The sequence below is a fragment of the Elephas maximus genome, chromosome 18 (assembly GCF_024166365.1).
Source record: "Elephas maximus indicus isolate mEleMax1 chromosome 18, mEleMax1 primary haplotype, whole genome shotgun sequence".
NCBI classification, from domain to species: Eukaryota; Metazoa; Chordata; class Mammalia; order Proboscidea; family Elephantidae; genus Elephas; species Elephas maximus.
In genome coordinates, this window is record NC_064836.1 from 1317859 (window position 1) to 1341425 (window position 23567).

Here is a 23567-nt window from a genome sequence, read left to right on the forward strand (position 1 = left end):
TGTTAGGGTTAGTGTTCAGGGTTAGGGTTAATGTTTAGGGTTAGGTTTTAGGGTTCGAGTTAGTGTTCGGGCTAGGGCTAGGGCTAGGGCTAGGACTTGGGCTAGGGCCTAGGGCTAGGGCTAGTGATATGGTTTGGGTTTAGGGTTCGGGTTTGGGTTCACGTTAGGCTTCGGTTTAGGCTTCGGGTTAGGATTTGGGTTAGGGATTTGGGTAAGGGTTATTGTTAGGTTCAGGGCTATTGTAAGGGTTAGGTTTAGGGTTACAGGTGGACTAGCGTTATGATTAGAGTTAAGTTTAAGTTTAGGGTTTGGGTTAGGTTTAGATTTAGGGTTAGGGTTTGGATGAAGTTTACGATATGGTGAGTGTTATTTTTAAGGTTAGGGCTAGAGTTTGGGTTCGTGTTCAGGTTAGTGTTAAGGTTAGGTTTAGCGTTTGGATTAGGGTTAGGGGTTATGTTTGGGGGTAGGGTTATGTTTAGATTTAGGGTTAGTGTGAAGTTTAGGTTAAGGGTGAGGGTTACGGTTAGGGTTAGGGTAAGGGTGAGGGTAGGGTCAGAGTTATTGTAAGGGTTAGGTTTAGGGTACTACAGGTGGGCCAAGGTTAAGTTTAGGGTTTGATTTAGGGGTAGGGTTAGGGTTAAAGTTAGGGTGAGCTTTAACTTAGGGATAGGGTGAAGTTTAAGATAGGCTGAGGGTTAGTGTTAGGGTTATGGCTAAGGTTTGAGTTTGGTTTCAGGTTAGTGTTAAGGTTGTGTTTCGTGTTAGGGTTAAGTTTACGGGTTCTTTTTAGTTTTAGGGTTAGGGTTAAATTTTAGGTTAGGGTTAAGTTTAGTGTTATGGTTAGGATTAGGGTCACGGTCGTGTTAGGCTTTGTCGTTTGGGTGAGGGTTAGGTTTAGGGTTCGGGTTGGGTAGGGTTAGGATTATGGTTATGGTAAGGTGTTAAGGGTTAGAGTTTTAGTTTAGAGTTAGGGTTTGGGTGAGGGTTCCGGTTAGTCATTGTGGTTCTGGTCATGGTTAGGTTTGGTTTAGGGTTAGGGTTAGGTTTATTATTAGGTTTCGGGTTAATGTTAGAGTTAGAGTTAGGGTGAGACTTAGGGTTAAGGTTTGGGTTAGGCTTTGGTGTTAGGGGTTAGGGTTTGGGTTAGGGGTTAGGGTTATCGTTAGGGCTTAGGGGTTCAGGTTAGTGTTAGGGTTAGGAATTGCATTAGGGTTAGGGTTGGGGGATACGGTTAGGGGTTAGGGTGAGGGTTGCGGTTAGTTTTACAGTTAAGGTGAGGGTTTAGGGTAAGTGTTATTTTTAGGGTTAGAGTTAGGGTTAGGTTCCGGGTTAGGGTTAGGTGTAGGGTAAGATTTCGGTTTAGGTTCAGGTTTAGAATTAGAGTTAGTGTTCTATTTAAGATCACGCTTAGAGTTAGGGTTAGGGTTAGGATTAGGGTTAGGTCTAGGGTTAGGTTCAGGGCTAATGTAAGGCTTAGTTTTAGGGTTACAGGTGGAGTAGTGTTATGGTTAGAGTTTGGTTTAAGGTTAGGGTTTGGGTTAGGTTTAGGTTTAGGGTGAAGGTTAGGGTTAGTGTTGGATGAACCTTAGGACGGGGTGAGGGTTATTCTTATGATTGGGGCTGAAGTTTGATTTTGTGTTCAGGTTAGTGTTAAGATTAGTTTTAGGGTTCGGGTTAGTGTTAGGAGTTACGTTTAGGGTTAGTGTTAGGTTTAGGTTCAGGGTTAGAGTGATGTTTAGGTTCATAGTGAGGGTCAAGGTAAGGGTTAGGATTACGGTGAGGATTATACTTAGTGTTAGAGTTTACGTTTAGGGTGTTAGGGTTAGGTTTATGGTTAGGGTAGGGTTAAGTTTAGGGTTAATGTAAGGGTTAGTATTAGATTCGTGTTACTGTTCGTGGTTGGGTTAGGGTTAGGGATAAGTTTAGGGATAGCGGCAGGTTTAGGGTTGGGGATTCGGTTAGGGGTTCGGGTGTGAGGGTTAGTGTTAGGTTTACAGTTAAGGTGAGGGTTTAGGGTAAGTGTTATGGTTAGGGTTAGAGTTAGAGTTAGGGTTAGGGTTAGGGTGAATTTTCAGTTAATAGTGAGGGTTAGGGTAAGGGTTAGGGTTAAGGTTAGAGTTAGGATTAAGATTAGTGTTAGGGTTAGTTTTAGGGTTAGGGTTAGGATAGGGGTAAGGTTAGGGTTAAGGCTAGGTTTACGGTCAAGGGTACGTCTAGGTTAGGGTTAGGATTAGGTGTAGAGTTAGAGTTAGTGCTAGGGTTTAGGGTTAGGGTTCGGGTCAGGTTTAGAGTTATTGTTAGTGTTAGGGTTAGGGTAGAGTTAAGGTTAGGGTTAAGTTTAGGGTTAGGGTAAGGGTTATTTTAGGTCAGGGTTAGGGTTAGGGATAGGGTTAGGTTTAGGGAAAGGGTTAGGGTTCGTGTGAGGGTTAGTGTTAGATTTACAGTTAAGCTGATGTTTTACAGTGTTACGGTTAGGGTCAGGGTTAGAGTTAGAGTTAGGGTTAGGGCTAGACTGAGGGGATAGTTTAGGGTTAGGTTTAATTTTACTGTTATGCTTATGTATACGGTGAAAGTTACGTTAAGATTAGCGTTAGGGTAAATATTAGAGTTAGGTGTTTGGGTTAAGGTTAGGATCAGGTTAGGGTTAGGTTTAGGGTTAGTGTTAGTGTCAGGGTTAGGTTTTGGTGTTTGGGTTAATGTTAGGGTTAGCTTTAGGGTTAGGGTTTAGTTTAAGGTTAGGGTCAGGGTGAAGTTTAAGTTCAGGGTGAGGGTTGAGCTTAGGGTTAGTGTTAGGGGTTAGGGTTAGGGTTAGGGTTAAGGTTAGGATTAGGATTAGGGTTAAGATTAGTTTTAGGGTTAGGGTAAGTGTTACGGTTAAGTCATGGTTAGGTTTAGGGCTAGGTAAAGGTTAGAGATAAGATTAGGTTAAGGGTAGGGTTTAGGTTTAGATGTTAGTGTGAGGGTTAGTGCTAGGTTTCCATTTAAGCTGAGTGTGTAGGGTAAGTTTTAGGGTTAGGATTAGGGTTAGAGATAGATTTAGGGTCAGGGTTAGGATTATGTTTAAGGTTAGGGTTAGGTATATGGTTAGGATTAGGGTTAGGGTCAGGGTTGGGGAGATTTAGTATTATGTTTAGTTTTAGGGCTAGGGTTAGGGTGAAGTTTATGTTAAGCGTGAGGGTTAGGGTTAGGGTTAGGGGTAAGGGTTCAGGTTAGGGTCCGGGTTAGGGTTTGCGTTAGGTTTAGGGTTAGCTTTAGTTTTGGTTAGGGTTAGGATTTGAATGAAGTTAGGGTAGGTTTAGGGTTATGGGTAGGGTGAAATTTTGGTTAGAGTTATTGTTCGGGGTTAGGGTTAGGTTTGAGTTTATCGTAGGGTTAAAGTTAGGGTTAAGGTTAGGTTAGGGTTATGGTCAGGGTTAGGATTAGGTTTAGGGTGAGGGTTAGGGTCCGAGTTATTGTAAGGGTTAGTTTTAGGGTTCCAGGTGGGCCAAGGTTAAGGTTAGGGTTAGGTTTAGGGGTAGGGATAGGTTTAGAATTAGGGTGAGCTTTAGGTTAGGGATAGGGTGAAGTTTAAGTTAGGGTGAGGGTTAGGGTTAGGGTTATGGCTAAGGTTTGGGTCAGTTTTCAGGTTAGTGTTAAGGTTGTGTTTCGTGTTAGGGTTAATTTTACGGGTTCTGTTTAGTTTTAGGGTTAGGGTTATGTTTAAGGTTAGGGTTAAGTTTAGTGTTACAGTTAGGGTTAGGGTTACGTTTTGTGTTAGGCATTGTGGTTGGGGTGAGGTTTAGGTTTAGGGTTAGCGTTGGGTAGGGTTAGGATTATGGTTACGGTAAGGTGTTAGGTGTTAGAGGTGTAGTTTAGGGTTAGGGTTTGGGTGAGGGTTTCGGTTAGGCATTGTGGTTCTGGTCATGGTTAGGATTGGTTTAGGGTTAGGGTTAGGTTTATGATTAGGTTTCGGGTTAGTGTTAGAGTTAGAGTTAGGGTGAGAGCTACCTTTAAGGTTAGGGTTAGGTTTTGGTGTTATGGGTTAGGTTTGGGGTTAGGGTTAGGGTTATCATTAGGGCTTAGGTGTTCAGGTTAGTGTTAGGGTTAGGGATAGCATTAGGGTAAGGGTTGTGGGATACCGTTAGGGGTTAGAGTGAGTGTTACGGTTCGTTTTACATTTAAGGCGAGGGTTTAGGATAAGTGTCCCGATTATCGTTAGACATAGAGTTAGGGGTAGGTTTACGTTTAGGGTTAGGTGTAGGGTAAGATTTAGCTTTAGTTTCAGGTTTAGGGGTAGAGTTAGTGTTCTATTTAGGGTCAAGGTTAGAGTTCGGGTTAGGGTTAGGATTAGGTCTAGGGTTAGGATTAGGTTTAGGGTTAGGTTGAGGGGTATTTTAAGGGTTAGGTTTAGGGTTACAGGTGGACTAGCATTATGGTTAGAGTTAGATTTAATGTTAGGGGTTGGGTTAGGTTTAGGTTTAGGTTTAGGACTAAGGTTAGCGTTAGGGTTTGGATGAAGTTTAGGATAGGGTGAGGGTTATTTTTAGGGTTAGGGCTGGACTTTGGGTTTGTGTTCATGTTAGTGCTAAGGTTAGGTTTAGGGTTCAGGTTAGGGTTAGTGGTTATGTTCAGATTAGGTTTAGGTTTAGGGTTAGTGTGAAGTTTAGGTTAAGGGTGAGGGTTAGTATAAGGGTTTGCATTAGGGTTTGGATTATAGTTAGTGTTAGAGTTTATGTTTAGGGTGTTAGGGTTAGGTTTATGGTTAGGGAAGGGTTAAGTTTAGGGTTAATGTTAGGGTTAGCGTTAGATTAGGGTTACTGTTCGTCTTCGGGTTAGGGTTAGGGGTAATGTGAGGGATAGATAGCATTAGGTTTAGGGTTAGGGATACGGTTAACGGTTAGGTTTAGGTTTACATTGAAGGTGAGGGTTTAGGGTAATTGTTATGGTTAGGGTTAGAGTTAGAGTTAGGCTTATGGTTAGGGTGAAGTTTCAGTTAATAGTCAGGGTTAGGGTTAAGGTTAGAGTTATGCTTAAGGTTAGTGTCAGGGTTAGGTTTAAGGTAGGGGTAAGGTTAGGGTTTAGGCTAGGTTTACGGTAAAGGGTAGGGCTAGGTTAGGGTTAGGCTTAGGTTTAGAGTTAGAGTTAGTGCTAGGGTTTAGGCTTAGGGTTAGGGTCAGGTTTAGAGTTATTGTTAGGGTTAGGGTTAAGTTAGAGTTAAGGTTAGTGTTAAGTTTAGGGTTAGGGTAAGGGTTAGGATTAGGTCAAGGTTAAGGTTAGGATTAGGGATAGGGGTAGGATTAGGGAAAGAGTTAGCGATTCATGTGATGGTTAGTTTTAGGTTTACAGTTTAGCTGATGTTTTAGAGTGTTATGGTTAGGGGTATGGTTAGAGTTAGGGTTAGGGTTAGGTTTAGGGTTAGGGCTAGACTGAAGGGATAGTTTAGGGTTAGGTTTAGTTTCAGGTTAGGCTTAGGCTTACGTTTAGGGTGAAGCATACGTTAAGGATGAGGGTTAGGACTAGTGTTAGCGTTACGTATTTGCGTTAAGGTTAGGGTTAGATTTAGGGTTAGGGTTAGCCTTAGGTTTAGGGTGAAGTTTAGGTTAAGGATGAGGGTTAGGGTTAGGGTTAGGCGTTTGGGTTAAGGTTAGGGTTAGGTTTAGGATTAGGCTTAGGGTTAGGGTTAGGTGTTTGGGTTAATGTTAGGGTCAGGTTTAGGGTTAGGTTTAGGGTTCGGTTTAGGGTTAGGGCTACAGCTGGGGTAAAGTTTAATTGAAGGGTGAGGGTTGAGCTTAGGGTTAGCGTTAGGGGTTAGGGTTAGAGCTTAGGTTAGGATTAAGTTTAGGGTTAAGGTTAGGTTTAGATTTAGGGTTAGGGTTAGTGTTAGGGTTAAGTCCTGTTTAGGTTTAGGGCTAGGTGAAGGTTACAGATAGGGTTAGGTTAAGGGTTGAGGTTAGGTTTAGATGGTAAGATGAGGGTTAGTGCTAGGTTTCCATTTAAGCTGAGTGTGTAGGTTAAGTTTTAGGGTTAGGATTAGGGTTAGTGTTAGAGTTAGGTTCAGGTTTGGGTTAGGTTTATGGTTAGGATTAGGGTTAGGGTCAGGGTTAGGCGGAGATTTAGTGTTATATTTAGTTTTAGGGTTAGAGTTAGGGTGAAGTTTATGTTAAGCGTGAGGGTTAGGGTTAGGGGTTAGGGTTCAGGTTATGGTCCGGGTTAGGGTTAGGTTTACATTTAGGGTTAGGTTTAAGTTTAGTTTTATTTTTGGTTAAGGTTAGGGTTTGAATGAATTTAGGGGAGGTTTAGGGTCATGGTTAGGGTGAATTTTGGTTAAGAGTGAGGGTTCGGTTTAGGGTTAGGGTTAGGTTTACGTTTAAGGGTAGGCTTAGGCTAAGGATTAGGGTTAGAGTTAGGGTTAGGGGTTAGTGTTTCAGTTTGGTTTACGGTAGAGTTATATTTAGGGTTAAGTTTAGGGTTAGGGTAAGAGTTAGAGTTACGTTTACAGTTAAGATGAGGGTTTTGGGTAAGTGTTAGGGTTAGGGTTAGGCTTAGTGCTAGAGTTAGGGTTAGAGTTAGGGTTAGGAGTTAGGGTTTGGTTTAAGATTATGGTAGGGTTAAGGTTAGGTTAGGGTTAGGATTAGCATTAGGTTTAGGGCGAAGGATAGGGTCAGAGTTATTGTAATGGTTTGGATGAGGGTTTCAGGTTGGCCAAGGTTAAGGTTAGGGTTAGGTTTAGGGTTAAAGTTAGGGTTAGCTTTAGGATAGGGATAGGGTGAAGTTTAAGATAGGGTGCGGGTTAGGTTTAGGGTTATGGCTAAGGTTTGCGTTAGTTTTCAGGTTATTGTTAAGGTTATGTTTAGGGTTAGGGTTAAGTTTCCGGGTTCTGTTTAGTTTTAGGGTTAGGTTTAGATTTTAGGTTAGGGTTATTTACAGTGTTACTGTTAGGGTTAGGGTTATGGTTTGTGTCAGGCGTTGTGGTTGGGATGAGGGTTAGGTTTAGGGTTAGGTTTGGTTAGGGTTAGGATTATGGTTATGGTAATGTGTTAGGAGTTAGAGGTGTAGTTTAGGGTTAGGGTTTGGGTGAGGGTTTTGGTTAGGCATTGTGGTTCTGGTCATGGTTAGGTTTGGTTTAGGGTTAGGGTTAGATTTATGATTCGGTTTCGGGTTAGTGTTAGAGTTAGGGTGAGAGTTAGGGTTAAGGTTTGGGTTATGCTTTGGTGTTATGCGTTAGGGTTTGATTTCAGGTTCGGGTTATCCTTAGGGCTTAAAGGTTCAGGTGAGTGTTAGGGTTAGGCTTAGGGATAGCTTTAGGGTTACGGTTCGGGATACAGTTAGGGGTTAGGTTGAGGGTTATGGTTAGTTTTACAGTTAAGGTGAGTGTTCAGGGTAAGTGTTATGGTTATGGTTAGAGTTAGGGTTAGGGTTCGGGTGAAGTTTCAGTTAATAGTGAGGGTTACGCTAAAAGTTAGGGTTAATGTTAGAGTTAGGGTTAAGGTTAGCGTTAGTGTTAGGTTTAGGGTAGGTAAGGTTAGGGTTAAGACTAGGTTTACGGTAAAGGGTTGGGCTGGGTTAGGGTTAGGGTTAGGTTTAGAATTATACCTAGTGCTGAGTTTAGGGTTAGGGTTAGGGTCCGGATTCGAGTTATTGTTTGGTTTAGGCAGAGTTAAGGTTAGGTTTAAGTTTAGGTTTAGGGGAAGGGTTAGGTTTACGTCAGCGTTAGGTTTAGGATTAGGGATCGGGTTAGGGTTTGTGAAAGGGTTAGGGGTTCGTCTGAGGGTAAGTGTTAGGTTTACAGTTAAGCTGATGTTTTAGGGTGTTATGGTTAGGGTCATTGTTAGGTTTAGCATTCGGTCTAGAGTTAGGTGATAGTTTAGGGTTAGGTTTAGTTTTAGGGTTAGGCTTAGGCTTAGGTTTAGGGTGAAGTTTAGGTTAAGGATGAGGGTTATGTTTAGGGTTAGTGTTAGGGTTAGGTGTTTGGGTTAAGGTTAGGGTCAGTTTAGGGTTCGGTTTAGAGTTCGGGTTAGCGTTAGGGTTCAGGTTAGGTGTTTGGGTTAACGTTAGGGTCAGGTTTATGTTTGCGTTTAGGGTTAGTGTTGGGTTCGTTTTAGGGTTAGTGTTTGGGTGAAATTTAAGTTAAGAGTGAGGGTTGAGCTTAGGGTTAGGGGTTAGGGTTAGGGTTAGGGTTAAGGTTAGTTTTAGGTTTAGGTTTAAGATTAGGTTTAGGGTTAGGTTTAGGGTAAGTGTTAGGGTTAAATCATGGTTAGGCTAGGGCACGGTTAATGTTAGAGATAGGGTCAGGTTAAGGGTTGGGGTTAGGTTTAGATGTTAGGGTGAGGGTTAGTGCTAGGTTTCCATTTAAGTTGAGTTTGTAGGGTAAGTTTTAGGTTTGGATTAGGGTTAGAGTTAGAGTTAGGGTCAGGGTTAGGGTTTAGGTTCGGGTTAGGGTTAGGTTTATGGTTAGGATTTGGGTTACGGTCAGGGTTGGGGGAGATTTAGTGTTATGTTTAGTTTCAGGGTCAGGGTTAGGGTGCAGTTTAGGTTAAGGATGAGGGTTAGGGTTAGGTTTAGTGTTAGGGTTAGGTGTTTGGGTTAAGGTTAGGGTCAGGTTAGGGTTAGGGTTAGGGTTAGGCTTACTGTTAGGGTTAGGGTTAGGTGTTTGGGTTAATGTTAGAGTCAGGTTTAGGGTTAGGTTTAGAGTTAGGATTAGGATTCGGTTTAAAGTTAGAGTTCGGGATAGGGTGAAGTTTAATTTAAGGGTGAGGGTTGAGCTTAGGGGTTGGGTTAGGGGTTAGGGTTCAGGTTAGGATTAGGTTTAAGGTTAAGGTTAGGTTTAGGGTCAGGTTTAGGGTAAGTGTTAGGATTAAGTCATGTTTAGGTGTAGGGCTAGGATAAGGTTAGAGATAGGGTTAGGTTGAGCGTTGGGTTTAGGTTTAGATGTTAGGGTGTGGGTTAGTGGTAGGTTTCCATTTAAGCTGAGTGTGTAGGGTAATTTTTACGGTTAGGATTAAGGTTAGAGTTAGGGTCAGGGTCAGGGTTAGGGTTAAGTTTAGGGTTAGTTTTATGCTTAGGATTGGGTTAGGTTCATGGTTGGGGGAGATTTAGTGTTATGTTTAGTTTTAGGATAGGGTTAGGGTGAAGTTGACGTTAAGCGTGCGGGTTAGGGTTAGGTCTAGGGGTTATTGTTCAGATTAGTGTCAGGGGTAGGGTTAGGGATAGGTTTAGGGTTTGTTTTAGTTTTGTTTAAGGTTAGGGTTTGAATAAAGTTAGGGTAGGTTTAGGGTTATGGTTAGGTCTGGATTAACCTAAGGATTAGGGTTAGAGTTAGGGTTAGGGGTGTTTTGGTTAGGTTTAGGGTAGGGTTTTATTTAGGGTTAGGGTAAGAATTAGAGTTACGTTTACAGTTAAGGTGAAGGTTTTGGGTATGTGTTCCGGTTAGGGTTAGGGTTAGAGTTAGGATTAGGGTTTAGGGTTAGGTTTAATTTTATGGTAGGGTTAAAGTTAAGGTTAAGGTTAGGTTAGAGTTAGGGTAGGGTTAGGATTAGGATTAGGTTTAGGGTGAGGTTTAGGGTCAGAGTTATCGTAAGGGTTAGGTGTAGGGTGACTGGTGGGCCACGGTTAAGGTTAGTGTTAGGTTTAGGGGTAGGGTTAGGGTTAAAGTTAGGGTTAGCTTTAGGTTAGGGATAGGGTGAAGTTTAAGATAGGGTGTGGGTTAGGGTGAGGGTTATGGCTAAAGGTTTGGGTAAGTTTTCAGGTTATTGTTAAGGTTACGTTTAGGTTTAGGGTTAAGTTTATGGGTTATGTTTAGTTCTGGGTTAGGGTTAGATTTTAGGTTAGGGTTAAGTTTAGTGTTACGGTTAGGGTTAGGGTTACGGTTTGTTTTATGCGTTGTGGTTGGGTTGAGGGTTAGTTTTAGCGTCAGGGTTGAGTAGGCTTAGGATTATGGTTATGGTAAGGTGTTAGGGGTTAGAGGTGTAGTTTATGGTTAGGGTTTCGGTGAGGGTTCTGGTTAGGCATTTTGGTTCTGGTCATGGTTAGGTTTGGTTTAGGGTTAGGGTTAGCTTTATGATTAGGTTTCGGGTTAGTGTTAGATTTAGGGTGAGTGTTTGGTTTAAGGTTTGGGTTAGGCTTTGGTGTTAGGGGTTTGGTTTGGGTTAGGGTTATCGTTAGGGCTTAGGGTTTCAGGTTAGTGTTAGGGCTAGCATTAGGGTTAGTGTTGAGGGATACGTTTAGGGGTTCTGGTGAGGGTTACGGTTAGTTTTACAGTTAAGGTGAGGGTTTAGGGCAAGTGTTATGATTAGGGTTAGAGTTAGAGTTACGGTTAGGTTTAGGGTTCGGTTTAGATGTAGGGTAAGATTTAGGTTTACTTTCAGGTTCAGGGTGAGAGGTAGTGTTCTATTTAGGGTCAAGGTTAGAGTTCGGGTTAGGGTTAGGATTCGGTCTAGGGTTAGGATTAGGACTAGTTTTAGGGTTAAGTTCAGGGCTATTGAAATGCTTAGGTTTAGGGTTACAGGTGGACTAGCATTATAGTTAGAGTTAGATTTAAGGTTAGGGTTTGGGTTAGGTTTAGGTTTACAGTTAAGATTAAGATTAGGGTTTGGATGAAGTTTAGGATAGGGTGAGGGTTATTTTTATGGTTTGGGCTAAAGTTTGGTTTTGTGTTCAGCTTAGTGTCAAGGTTAGGTTTAGGGTTCGGTTTTGGGTTAGGGGTTATGTTTAGGGTTTGGGTTACGCTTTGGTTTAGGGTTAGTGTGAAGTTTAGGTTAAGGGTGAGGGTTAGGATAAAGGTTAGGATTAGGTTTATGGTCAGGTGTTAGTGGTTAGAGGTGTAGTTTAGGGTTAGGGTTTGGGTGAGGGTTCCGGTTAGGAATTGTGGTTCTGGTCATGGTTGGGTTTGGTTTAGGTTTATGATTAGGTTTCGGGTTAGTGTTAGAGTTAGGGTGAGAGTTAGGGTTAAGGTTTGGATTAGGCTTTGGTGTTAGGGGTTAGGGTTTGTGTTAGAGTTAGGGTTATCGTTAGGGCTCAGGGGTTTCAGGTTAGTTTTAGGGTTAAGGTTAGGGATTGCATTAGGGTTAGGTTTGGGGGATACGGTTAGGGGTTAGGGTGAGGGTTACGGTTAGTTTTACAGTTAAAGTGTGGGTTTAGGATAAGTGTTATGATTAGGGTTAGAGTTGGAGTTATTTTTAGGTTTAGGGTTAGGTGTAGGGGAAGATTTAGGTTTAGGTCCAGGTTTAGGGTTAGAGTTAGTGTTCTCTTTAGGGTCAAGGGTGCAGTTATGGTTAGGTTAGGATTAGGTCTAGGGCTAGGATTAGGTTTAGGGTTAATTTCAGGGCTAGGTTTAGGGTTACAGATGGACTAGCGTTATGGTTAGAGGTAGGTTTAAGGTTAGGGTTTGGGTTAGGTTTAGGTTTAGGTTTAAGGTAGCGTTAGAGTTTGGATGAAGTTTAGGATAGCGTGAGGGTTATTTTTATGGTTAGGGCTAGAGTTTGGGTTTGTGTCCAGGTTAGCTTTAAGGCTAGGGTTCAGGTTAGGGTTAGGGGTTATGTTTAGGGTTAGGGTTATGTTTTGGTTTAGGGTTAGTGTGAAGTTTAGGTTAAGGGTGAGGGTTAGGATAAGAGTTAGAATTAGGGTTAGGATTATAGTTAGTGTTAGAGGTTAGATTTAGGATGCTAACGTTAGGTTTATGGTTAGGGTTGGGTTAATGTTAGAGTTAGGGTTAGATTAGGTTTAATGTTCGTGTTTGGGTTAGGGATAGGGTTAGGGATCGCATTAGGTTTAGGGTTGGGGATACGGTTAGGGGTCAGGGTGAGGGTTGTGGTTAGGGTGTGGGTTAGGGTTAGGTTTACAGTTAAGGTGAGGGTTTAGGGTCAGTGTTATAGTTAGGGTTCGAGTTAGAGTTTGGGTTAGGTTTAGGGTGAAGTTTCAGTTAATAGTCAGGGTCAGGGTAAGGGTTAGGGTTAAGATTACAGTTAGGGTTAAGTTTAGTGTTAGGGTTAGGGTTAGGGTAGGGGTAAGGTTAGGGTTAAGGCTAGGTTTACGGTAAAGGGTAGGGCTAGGTTAGGGTTAGGTTTAGAGTTAGAGCGAGTACTAGGGTTTAGGGTAAGAGGTAGGGTCAGGTTTAGAGTTTTTGTTAGTTTTAGGGTGGAGTTAAGGTTAAGTTTAGCGTTAGGGTAAGTGTTAGGTTTAGGTCAGGGTTAAGGTTAGGATTAGGGATAGGGTTAGGGTTAGGGAAAGGGTTAGGTGTTCGTGGGAGGGTTAGTGTTAGGTTTACACTTAAGCTGATGTTTTACAGTGTTACGGTTAGGTCAGGGTTGTAGTTAGGGTTAGGATGAGGTTTAGGTTTAGGGCTATATTTAGGGGATAGTTTAGGGTTTTTAGGGTTAGGTTTGGTTTTAGGGTTAAGGTTAGGCTTAGGTTTATCTTGAAATTTATGTTAAGGATGAGGGTTAGGGTTAGCGTTAGGGTTAGGTGTTTGGGTTAAGGTTAGGGTTAGGTTTAGGGTTTGGGTTGGGGTTAGGTGTTTCGGTTAATGTTAGGGTCAGGTTTAGGGTAAGGGTTAGGGTTCGGTTTAGGATCAGGCTTAGGGTTAGGGTTAGAATTAGGGTTAGTGGTTAGGCTTAGGCTTAGGGTTAAGGTTAGGTTTAGGCTAAAGATCAGGATTTGATTTCGAGTTAGGTGTTAGTGTTTCGGTTAGGTTTAGGGTAGGGTTATATTTAGGGTTAGGTTAAGAGTTAGATTTATGTTTACAGTTAAGTTGAGGGTTTTGGGTAAGTGTTACATTTAGGGTTAGGGTTAGGTTTAGGGCTAGGGCTAGGGTTAGGTTTAGATTTCGGGTTACAGGTTAGGGTTAGGTTTAAGTTTATGGTAGGGTAAAGTTAGGGTTAAGGTTTGGTTAGGGTTAGGGTCAGGGTTAGGATTAGGATTAGGTTTAGGGTGAGGGTTAGGGTCAGAGTTATTGTAAGGGTTAGGTTTGGGGTTACAGGTGGGCCAAGGTTAAGGTTAGGGTCAGGGTTAAAGTTAGGGTGTGCTTTAGATTAGGGATAGGGTGAAGTTTAAGATAGGGTGAGGGTTAGGGTTATGGCTAAGGTTTGCTTGAGTTTTCAGGTTAGTGTTAAGGTTATGTTTAGGGTTAGGAATAAGTTTATGGGTTCTGTTTACTTTTAGGGTTGGGGTAGATTTTAGGTTAGGGTTAAGTTCAGTGTTACGGTTAGGGTTAGGTTTACGGTTTGTGTTAGGCATTGTGGTTGGTGTGAGGATTAGGTTTAGGATTAGGGTTGGGTAGGGTTAGGATTATGGTTATGGTAAGGTGTTAGGGATTAGAGGAGTAGTTTTGGGTTAGGGCTTGGGTGAGGGTTCCGGTTAGGCATTGTGGTTCTGGTCATGGTTAGGTTTGGTTTAGGGTTAGGGTTAGTTTTATGATTAGGTTTAGGGTTAGTGTTAGAGTTAGGGTCAGGCTTTGGTGCTAGGGGTTAGGTTTTGGGTTAGGGTTAGGGTTATCGTTAGGGCTTAGGTTTTCAGGTGAGTGTTAGGGTTAGGGTTAGGGATAGCGTTAGGGTTAGCTTTTGGGGGTACGGTTAGGGGTTAGGTGAGGGTTACAGTTAGTATTGCAGTTAAGGTTAGGTTTTAGGGCAAGTGTTATGATTAGGGTTAGAGTTAGAGTTAGGGTTAGGTTTAGGGTTAGGTGCAGGGTAAGTTTTAGGTTTAAGTCCTGGTTTAGGGTTAGAGTTAGTGTTCTATTTAGGGTCAAGTTTAGAGTTCGGGGAAGGTTTAGGATTAGGTCTATTGTTGGGCTTAGGATTAGGGTTAGGTTCAGAGCTATTGTAAGGCTTAGGTTTAGGGTTACAGATGGACTAGCTTTACGGTTAGAGTTAGGTTTAAGGTTAGGGTTTGGGCTAGGTTTACGTTTACAGTTATGGTTAGGGTTAGGATTTGGTTGAAGTTTAGCATAGGCTGAGTGTTACTTTTAGGGTTAGGGCTAGAGTTTGGGTTTGTGTTCAGGTTAGTGTTATGGTTAGATTTAGGGTCCAGTTTAGGGTTAGGGGTTATGTTTAGTGTTAGGGTTAGTTTTAGGTTTAGGGTTAGTGTGAAGTTTAGGTTAAGGGTGAGAGTTAGGGTTAGGGTTAGGATTAGGGTTAGTGTTAGACGTTAGGTTTAGGGTGCTAATTTTAGGTTTATGGGTAGGGTAGGTTTAAGTTTAGGGTTAATGTTAGGGTTAGTGTTAGATTAAGGTTACTGTTCGTGTTAGGGTTACAGTTAGGTTTAGGGATAGCATTAGGTTTAGGGTTAGGAATATAGTTAGGGGTTAGGGTGAGGGTTGGGGATATGGTGAGGGTTAGGTTTAGGTTTACAGTTAAGGTGAGGGTTTAGGGTAATTGTTATGGTTAGGGTTAGAGTTAGGGTCATGGTGAAGTTTCAGTTAATAGTGGGGTTCAGGGTTAATGTTAGATTTAGGGTTAAGGTTAGTGTTAGGGTTAGGTTTAGGTTAGGGTTAAGGTAGCGGTCGGGTTAGGGTTAAGACTAGGTTTACGGTAAAGTGTAAGGCTAGGTTAGGGTTAGGTTTAGAGTTAGTGCTAGGCTCTAGGGTTAGGGTTAAGGTCAGGTTTAGAGTTACTGTTAGGTTTACGGTTAAGGTTAGGGTAGAGTTAAGGTTAAGGTTAAGGTTAAGGTTAGGGTAAGAGTTAGGTTTACGTCAGGTTTAGGGTTAGGATGAGGGATAGGGTTAGGGTTAGGGAAAGGGTTAGGGTTTCGTGTGAGGATTAGTGTTATGTTTACATTAAGCTGATGTTTTTGGGTGTTACAGTAAGGTTTAGGGTTAGAGTTAGGTTAGGTTTAGAGTTAGGGCTAGAGTATGGTGATAGTGCTTTAGGCTTAGGTTTAGGGTGAAATTTAGCTTAAGGATGAGGGTTAGGGTTGGGGTAGGTGTTTGGATTAATCTTAGGGTCAGGTTTAGGGTTTTGGTTTAGAGTTCAGTTTAGATTCAGGGTTAGGGGTAGACTTAGGTTTAGGGCTAGGGTTAGGTTTAGCGTTAGTTTAGCTCAGGGTTAAGGTTTGAATGAAGTTAGGGTAGGTTTAGGGTTATGGTTAGGTTGAAATTTTGGTTAAGTGTGGGGGTTTGGTTTCGGGTTAGGGTTAGAGTTAGGGTTAGTGGTTAAGGTTAAGTTTAGGGTTAAGGTTAGGTTTAGGCTAAGCATTAGGGTTAGAGTTAGGGTTAGTGGTTAGTGTTTCAGTTAGGTTTAGGATAGGGTTATAATTAGGGTTAAGTTTAGGGTTACGGTAAGAGTTAGATTTATGTTTACAGTTAAGGTGAGGGTTTTGCGTAACTGTTACGGTTAGGGTTAGGGCTAGGTTTTGGGTTAGAGTTGGGTTAGGGGTTAGGTTTAGGTTACGTTTATGGTAGGCTTAAAGTTAGGGTTAAGGTTAGGTTAGGGTTAGGGTCAGGGTTAGGATTAGAATTAGGTTTCGGGCGAGGGTTAGTGTCAGATTTATTACAAGGGTTAGGTTTAGGGTTACAGACGGGCCAAGGTTAAGGTTAGGGTTAGGTTTAGGGGTAGGATTAGGGTTAAAGTTAGGGTTAGCTTTAGGTTAGGGATAGGGTGAAGTAAAGTAGGGTGAGGGTTAGGGTTATGGCTAAGGTTTGGGTTCGTTTTCAGGTTAGTGTTAAGTTTATGTTTAGGGTTAGGGTTAAGTTTATGGGTTCTGTTTAGTTTTAGGGTTAGGGTTAGATTTTAGGTTAGGGTTAAGTTAAGTGTAACAGTTAGGGTTACAATTTGTGTTAGGCATTGTGGTTGGGGTGAGTGTTAGGTTTATGGTTAGGGTTGGGTAGAGTTAGGATTATGGTTATGGTAAGGTGTTAGGGTTTAGAGGTGTAGTTTAGGGTTAGGGTTTGGGTGAGGGTTTCGGTTAGGCATTGTGGTTCTGGTCATGGTTAAGTTTGGTTCAGTGTTAGGGTTAGGTTTATGATTAGGTTTCGGGTTAGTGTTAGAGTTAGGGTGAGGGATAGTGTTAAGGTTTAGGTTAGGTTTTTGTGTTATGGGTTAGGGTTTGCGTTAGGGTTAGTGTTATCTTTATGGCTTTGGGGTTTCAGGTTAGTGCTGTGGTTAGGGCTAGGGTTAGCATTAGGGTTAGGGTTGTGGGCTACGGTTAGGGGTTAGAGTGAAGGTTACGGTTAGTTTTACAGTTAAGGTGAGCGTTTCGGGTAAGTGTTATGATTAGGGTTAGAGTTCGAGTTAGGGTTAGGTTTAGGGTTAGGGTTAGGTGTAGGGTAATATTTAGGTTTACGTCCAAGTTTAGGGTTAGAGTTAGTGTTGTATTTAGGGTCAGAGCTAGTGTTCTATTTAGGGTCAAGTTTAGAGTTAGGGTTAGGTTTAGGATTAGGATTATGTTTAGGGTTAGGGTTAGGTTCAGGGCTATCGTAAGGGTTAGGTTTAGGGTTTCAGATGGACTAGTGTTGTGGTGAGAGTAAGGTTTAAGGTAAGGGTTTTGCTTAGGTTTAGGTTAGGGCTAAGGTTAGGGTTAGGGTTTGGATGATGTTTAGGCTAGGGTGAGGGTTATTTTTATGGTTAGGGCTGGAGTTTGGGTTTGTGCTCACGTTACTTTTAAGGTCAGGTTTAGGGTTTGGGTTAGGGTTAGGGGTTATGTTTAGGGTTAGATTTACGAACAGGTTTAGTATTAGTGTGAAGTTCAGGTTAAGTGTGAGGGTTAGGATAAGGGTTAGGATTAGGGTTAGAATTATAATGTTAGACATTAGCTTTAGGGTGTTAGGTTTAGGTTTATGGTTAGGCTAGTCTTAAGTTTAAGGTTAATGTTAGGGTTAGGATTAGATTGGGGTTACTCTTCGTGTTAGAGTTAGGGTTAGGGATAAGTTTAGGGATAGCATTAGGTTTAGGGTTGGGGACACGGTTAAGGGTTAGGGTGTGTGTTAGTGTTAGGTTTACCGTTAAGGAGAGGGTTTAGGTTAATTGTTATGGTTAGGGTTAGAGTTAGAGTTAGAGTTAGGGTTAGGGTTAGGGTGAAGTTTCAGTTAATAGTGAGTGTTAGGGTTAAGGTTAGAGTTAGGGTTAAGGTTAATGTCAGGGTTAGGTTTAGGGTTAGGGTTACGGTAGGGGTAAGGTTACTGTGAAGGCTAGGTTTACAGTAAAGGGTAGTGCTGGATTAGGGTTAGGGTTACGTTTAGAGTTATTGTTAGGCTTAAGTTTAGGGTTAGGGTAGAGTTAATGTTAGGGTTAATTTTAGGGTTAGGGTAAGGGTTAGGTTTAGTTCAGGGTTAGGGCTAGGATTAGGGATAGGGTTAGGATTGGGGGATGGGGTAAGGATTCGTGTGAGGGTTAGTGTCAGGTTTCCAGCTAAGCTGATGTTTTAGGGTGTTACAGTTAGGGTTAGGGTTAGAGTTAGGGTTAGGATTAGGTTTATGCTTAGGATTAGGGTTAGGGTTAGGGTCAGGGTTAGGTGGAGATTCAGTGTCATGTTTAGGTTGTTTTTTTAGTTTTAGGGTTAGGCTTAGTGTGAAGTTTATTTTAATTATGAGGTTTAGGGTTAGGGGTTAGGGTTAGGTTATGTTTAGTTTTAGGTTTGGGGTTAGTGTTAGCGTTAGGGTTAGTTTTAGTTTTGGTTAGGGTTTGAATGAATTCAAGGTAGGTTTAGCATTATGGTTAGGGTGAAATTTTGGTTAAGGGTGAGGGTTTGTTTTAGGTTTAGGGTTAGGGTTAGAGTTAGGGTGAGTGTTTAGGTTTAGGTTTAAGGTTAAGTTTAGGTTTAGGCTAATGATTAGGTTTAGAGTTAGGGTTAGGGGTTATTGTTTCGGTAAGGTTTAGGGTAGGGTTCTGTTTAGGGTTAAGTATAGTGTTAGGGTAAGAGTTAGAGTTCCATTTACAGCTGAGTGTTTTGGGTGTTACTGTTAGGGTTAGGGCTAGGGTTACAGTTAGAGTTAGGGTTAGAGGTTAGGGTTAGGTGTAAGTTTATGGTAGTCTTAATGTTAGGTTAAGGTTAGGTTAGGGTTAGGGTCAGGGTTAGGATTAGGTTTAGGGTGAGGGTTAGGGTCAGAGATGTTGTAAGGGATAGGTTTAGGGTTACAAGTGGGCCATGGTTAAGGTTAGGGTTAGGTTTAGGGTTCAAGTTAGGGTTAGCTTTAGGTTAGGGATAGGATGAAGTTTAAGATAGGGTGAGGGTTAGGGTTATGGCTAAGGTTTGGGTTAGTTTTCGGGTTAGTGTTAAGGTTATGTTTAGGGTTAGGGTTAAGTTTATGGGTTGTGTTTAGTTTTAGGGTTAGGGTTAGATTTAAGGTTAGGGTTAAGTTTAGTGTAACAGTTAAGGTTACGGTTTGTGTTAGGCATTGTGGTTGGGGTGAGGTTTAGGTTTAGGGTTAGGGTTGTGTATGCTTAGAATTATGGTTATGGTACGGTGTTAGGGGTTAGAAGTGTAGTTTAGGGTTAGGGGTGGGTGAGGGTTCTGGTAAAGCATTGTGGTTCCGACCATGGTTAGGATTGGTTTAGGGTTACGGTTAGGTTTATGATTAGGTTTCAGGTTAATGTTCGAGTTAGAGTTAAGGTTTGGGTTAGGCTTTGGTGTTAGGAGTTAGGGTTTTGGGTTAGGGTTAGGGTTATTGTTAGGGCTCAGGGGTTCAGGTTAGTGTTAGGGTTAGGGTTACGGATAGCATTAGGGTTAGGGTTGGGGATACGGTTAGGGGTAAGGGTGAGGGTTACGGTTACTTTTACAGTTTAGGTGAGGGTTTAGGTTAAGTGTCATCATTAGGGTTAGAGTTAGGGTTATGGTTAGGTGTAGGGCAATATTTAGGTTTAGGTGCCGGTTTAGTGTTAGAGTCAGTGGTCAATTTAGGGTCAAGGTTAGATTTAGGGTTAGGGTTAGGTTTAGGTCTAGGGTTAGGATCAGATTTAGGGTTAGGTTCAGGGCTATTGTAAGGGTTAGGTTTAGGGTTCCATTTGGACTAGCATTATGGTTAGAGTTATGTTCAAGGATAGGGTTTGGGTTAGGGTTAGGTTTAGGGTTAGGGTTTGGATGAAGTTTAGGATAGGGTGAGGGTTATTTTTATGGTTTGGGCTAAAGTTTGGTTTTGTGTTCAGCTTAGTGTCAAGGTTAGGTTGAGGGTTCGGTTTTGGGTTAGGGGTTATGCTTAGGGTTTGGGTTACGCTTTGGTTTAGGGTAAGTGTGAAGTTTAGGTTAAGGGTGAGGGTTAGGATAAAGGTTAGGATTAGGTTTATGGTAAGGTGTTAGTGGTTAGAGGTGTAGTTTAGGGTTAGGGTTTGGGTGAGGGTTCCGGTTAGGAATTGTGGTTCTGGTCATGGTTGGGTTTGGTTTAGGTTTATGATTAGGTTTCGGGTTAGTGTTAGAGTTAGGGTGAGAGTTAGGGTTAAGGTTTGGATTAGGCTTTGGTGTTAGGGGTTAGGGTTTGTGTTAGAGTTAGGGTTATCGTTAGGGCTCAGGGGTTTCAGGTTAGTTTTAGGGTTAAGGTTAGGGATTGCATTAGGGTTAGGTTTGGGGGATACAGTTAGGGGTTAGGGTGAGGGTTACGGTTAGTTTTACAGTTAAAGTGTGGGTTTAGGATAAGTGTTATGATTAGGGTTAGAGTTGGAGTTATTTTTAGGTTTAGGGTTAGGTGTAGGGGAAGATTTAGGTTTAGGTCCAGGTTTAGGGTTAGAGTTAGTGTTCTCTTTAGGGTCAAGGGTGCAGTTAGGGTTAGGTTAGGATTAGGTCTAGGGCTAGGATTAGGTTTAGGGTTAATTTCCGGGTTATTGTAAGGGTTAGGTTTAGGGTTACAGATGGACTAGCCTTATGGTTAGAGGTAGGTTTAAGGTTAGGGTTTGGGGTAGGTTTAGGTTTAGGTTTAAGGTAGCGTTAGAGTTTGGATGAAGTTTAGAATACCGTGAGGGTTATTTCTATGGTTAGGGCTAGAGTTTGGGTTTGTGTCCAGGTTAGCTTTAAGGCTAGGGTTCAGGTTAGGGTTAGGGGTTATGTTTAGGGTTAGGGTTATGTTTTGGTTTAGGGTTAGTGTGAAGTTTAGGTTAAGGGTGAGGGTTAGGATAAGAGTTAGAATTAGGGTTAGGATTATAGTTAGTGTTAGAGGTTAGATTTAGGATGCTAACGTTAGGTTTATGGTTAGGGTTGGGTTAATGTTAGAGTTAGGGTTAGATTAGGTTTAATGTTCGTGTTTGGGTTAGGGATAGGGTTAGGGATCGCATTAGGTTTAGGGTTGGGGATACGGTTAGGGGTTAGGGTGAGGGTTGTGGTTAGGGTGTGGGTTAGGGTTAGGTTTACAGTTAAGGTGAGGGTTTAGGGTAAGTGCTATAGTTAGGGTTTGAGTTAAAGTTTGGGTTAGGTTTAGGGTGAAGTTTCAGTTAATAGTCAGGGTCAGGGTAAGGGTTAGGGTTAAGATTACAGTTAGGGTTAAGTTTAGTGTTAGGGTTAGGGTTAGGGTTAGGGTAGGGGTAAGGTTAGGGTTAAGGCTAGGTTTACGGTAAAGGGTAGGGCTAGGTTAGGGTTAGGTTTAGAGTTAGAGCGAGTACTAGGGTTTAGGGTAAGAGGTAGGGTCAGGTTTAGAGTTTTTGTTAGTTTTAGGGTGGAATTAAGGTTAAGTTTAGCGTTAGGGTAAGTGTTAGGTTTAGGTCAGGGTTAAGGTTAGGATTAGGGATAGGGTTAGGGTTAGGGAAAGGGTTAGGTGTTCGTGGGAGGTTTAGTGTTAGGTTTACACTTAAGCTGATGTTTTACAGTGTTACGGTTAGGTCAGGGTTGTAGTTAGGGTTAGGATGAGGTTTAGGTTTAGGGCTATATTTAGGGGATAGTTTAGGGTTAGGTTTAGTTTTAGGGTTAAGGTTAGGCTTAGGTTTATCTTGAAATTTATGTTAAGGATGAGGGTTAGGGTTAGTGTTAGGGTTAGGTTTAGGGTATGGGTTAGGGTTAGGTGTTTCGGTTAATGTTAGGTTCAGGTTTAGGGTAAGGGTTAGGGTTCGGTTTAGGATCAGGCTTAGGGTTAGGGTTAGAATTAGGGTTAGTGGTTAGGCTTAGGCTTAGGGTTAAGGTTAGGTTTAGGCTAAAGATCAGGATTTGATTTCGAGTTAGGTGTTAGTGTTTCGGTTAGGTTTAGGGTAGGGTTATATTTAGGGTTAGGTTAAGAGTTAGATTTATGGTTACAGTTAAGGGGAGGGTTTTGGGTAAGTGTTACATTTAGGGTTAGGGTTAGGTTTAGGCCTAGGGCTAGGGTTAGGTTTAGATTTCGGGTTACAGGTTAGGGTTAGGTTTAAGTTTATGGTAGGGTAAAGTTAGGGTTAAGGTTTGGTTAGGGTTAGGGTCAGGGTTAGGATTAGGATTAGGTTTAGGGTGAGGGTTAGGGTCAGAGTTATTGTAAGGGTTAGGTTTGGGGTTACAGGTGGGCCAAGGTTAAGGTTAGGGTCAGGGTTAAAGTTAGGGTGTGCTTTAGATTAGGGATAGGGTGAAGTTTAAGATAGGGTGAGGGTTAGGGTTATGGCTAAGGTTTGCTTGAGTTTTCAGGTTAGTGTTAAGGTTATGTTTAGGGTTAGGAATAAGTTTATGGGTTCTGTTTACTTTTAGGGTTAGGGGTAGATTTTAGGTTAGGGTTAAGTTCAGTGTTACGGTTAGGGTTAGGTTTACGGTTTGTGTTAGGCATTGTGGTTGGTGTGAGGATTAGGTTTAGGATTAGGGTTGGGTAGGGTTAGGATTATGGTTATGGTAAGGTGTTAGGGATTAGAGGAGTAGTTTTGGGTTAGGGCTTGGGTGAGGGTTCTGGTTAGGCATTGTGGTTCTGGTCATGGTTAGTTTTGGTTTAGGGTTAGGGTTAGTTTTATGATTAGGTTTAGGGTTAGTTTTATGATTAGGTTTAGGGTTAGTGTTAGAGTTAGGGTCAGGCTTTGGTGCTAGGGGTTAGGTTTTGGGTTAGGGTTAGGGTTATCGTTAGTGCTCAGGGGTTCAGGTTAGTGTTAGGGTTAGGGTTACAGATAGCATCAGGGTTAGGGTTGGGGATACGGTTAGGGGTTAGGGTGAGGGTTACGGTTACTTTTACAGTTTAGGTGAGGGTTTAGGTTAAGTGTCATCATTAGGGTTAGAGTTAGGGTTATGGTTAGGTGTAGGGCAATATTTAGGTTTAGGTGCTGGTTTAGTGTTAGAGTCAGTGGTCAATTTAGAGTCAAGGTTAGATTTAGGGTTAGGGTTAGGTTTAGGTCTAGGGTTAGGATCAGGTTTAGGGTTAGGTTCAGGGCTATTGCAAGGGTTAGGTTTAGGGTTACATTTGGACTAGCATTATGGTTAGAGTTATGTTCAAGGATAGGGTTTGGGTTAGGTTTAGGTTTAGGGTTAGGGTTTGGATGAAGTTTAGGATAGGGTGAGGGTTATTTTTATGGTTTGGGCTAAAGATTGGTTTTGTGTTCAGCTTAGTGTTAAGGTTAGGTTTAGGGTTCGGTTTTGGGTTAGGGGTTATGTTTAGGGTTTGGGTTACGCTTTGGTTTAGGGTTAGTGAAGTTTAGGTTAAGGGTGAGGGTTAGGATAAAGGTTAGGATTAGGTTTATGGTAAGGTGTTAGTGGTTAGAGGTGTAGTTTCGGGTTAGGGTTTGGGTGAGGGTTCCGGTTAGGAATTGTGGTTCTGGTCATGGTTGGGTTTGATTTAGGTTTATGATTAGGTTTCGGGTTAGTGTTAGAGTTAGGGTGAGAGTTAGGGTTAAGGTTTGGATTAGGCTTTGGTGTTAGGGGTTAGGGTTTGTGTTAGAGTTAGGGTTATCGTTAGGGCTCAGGGGTTTCAGGTTAGTTTTAGGGTTAAGGTTAGGGATTGCATTAGGGTTAGGTTTGGGGGATACGGTTAGGGGTTAGGGTGAGGGTTACGGTTAGTTTTACAGTTAAAGTGTGGGTTTAGGATAAGTGTTATGATTAGGGTTAGAGTTGGAGTTATTTTTAGGTTTAGGGTTAGGTGTAGGGGAAGATTTAGGTTTAGGTCCAGGTTTAGGGTTAGAGTTAGTGTTCTCTTTAGGGTCAAGGGTGCAGTTAGGGTTAGGTTAGGATTAGGTCTAGGGCTAGGATTAGGTTTAGGGTTAATTTCAGGGCTAGGTTTAGGGTTACAGATGGACTAGCGTTATGGTTAGAGGTAGGTTTAAGGTTAGGGTTTGGGTTAGGTTTAGGTTTAGGTTTAAGGTAGTGTTAGAGTTTGGATGAAGTTTAGGATAGGGTGAGGGTTATTTCTATGGTTAGGGCTAGAGTTTGGGTTTGTGTCCAGGGTAGCTTTAAGGTAGGGTTCAGGTTAGGGTTAGGGGTTATGTTTAGGGTTAGGGTTATGTTTTGGTTTAGGGTTAGTGTGAAGTTTAGGTTAAGGGTGAGGGTTAGGATAAGAGTTAGAATTAGGGTTAGGATTATAGTTAGTGTTAGAGGTTAGATTTAGGATGCTAACGTTAGGTTTATGGTTAGGGTTGGGTTAATGTTAGAGTTAGGGTTAGATTAGGTTTAATGTTCGTGTTTGGGTTAGGGATAGGGTTACGGATAGCATTAGGTTTAGGGTTGGGGATACGGTTAGGGGTTAGGGTGAGGGTTGTGGTTAGGGTGTGGGTTAGGGTTAGGTTTACAGTTAAGGTGAGGGTTTAGGGTAAGTG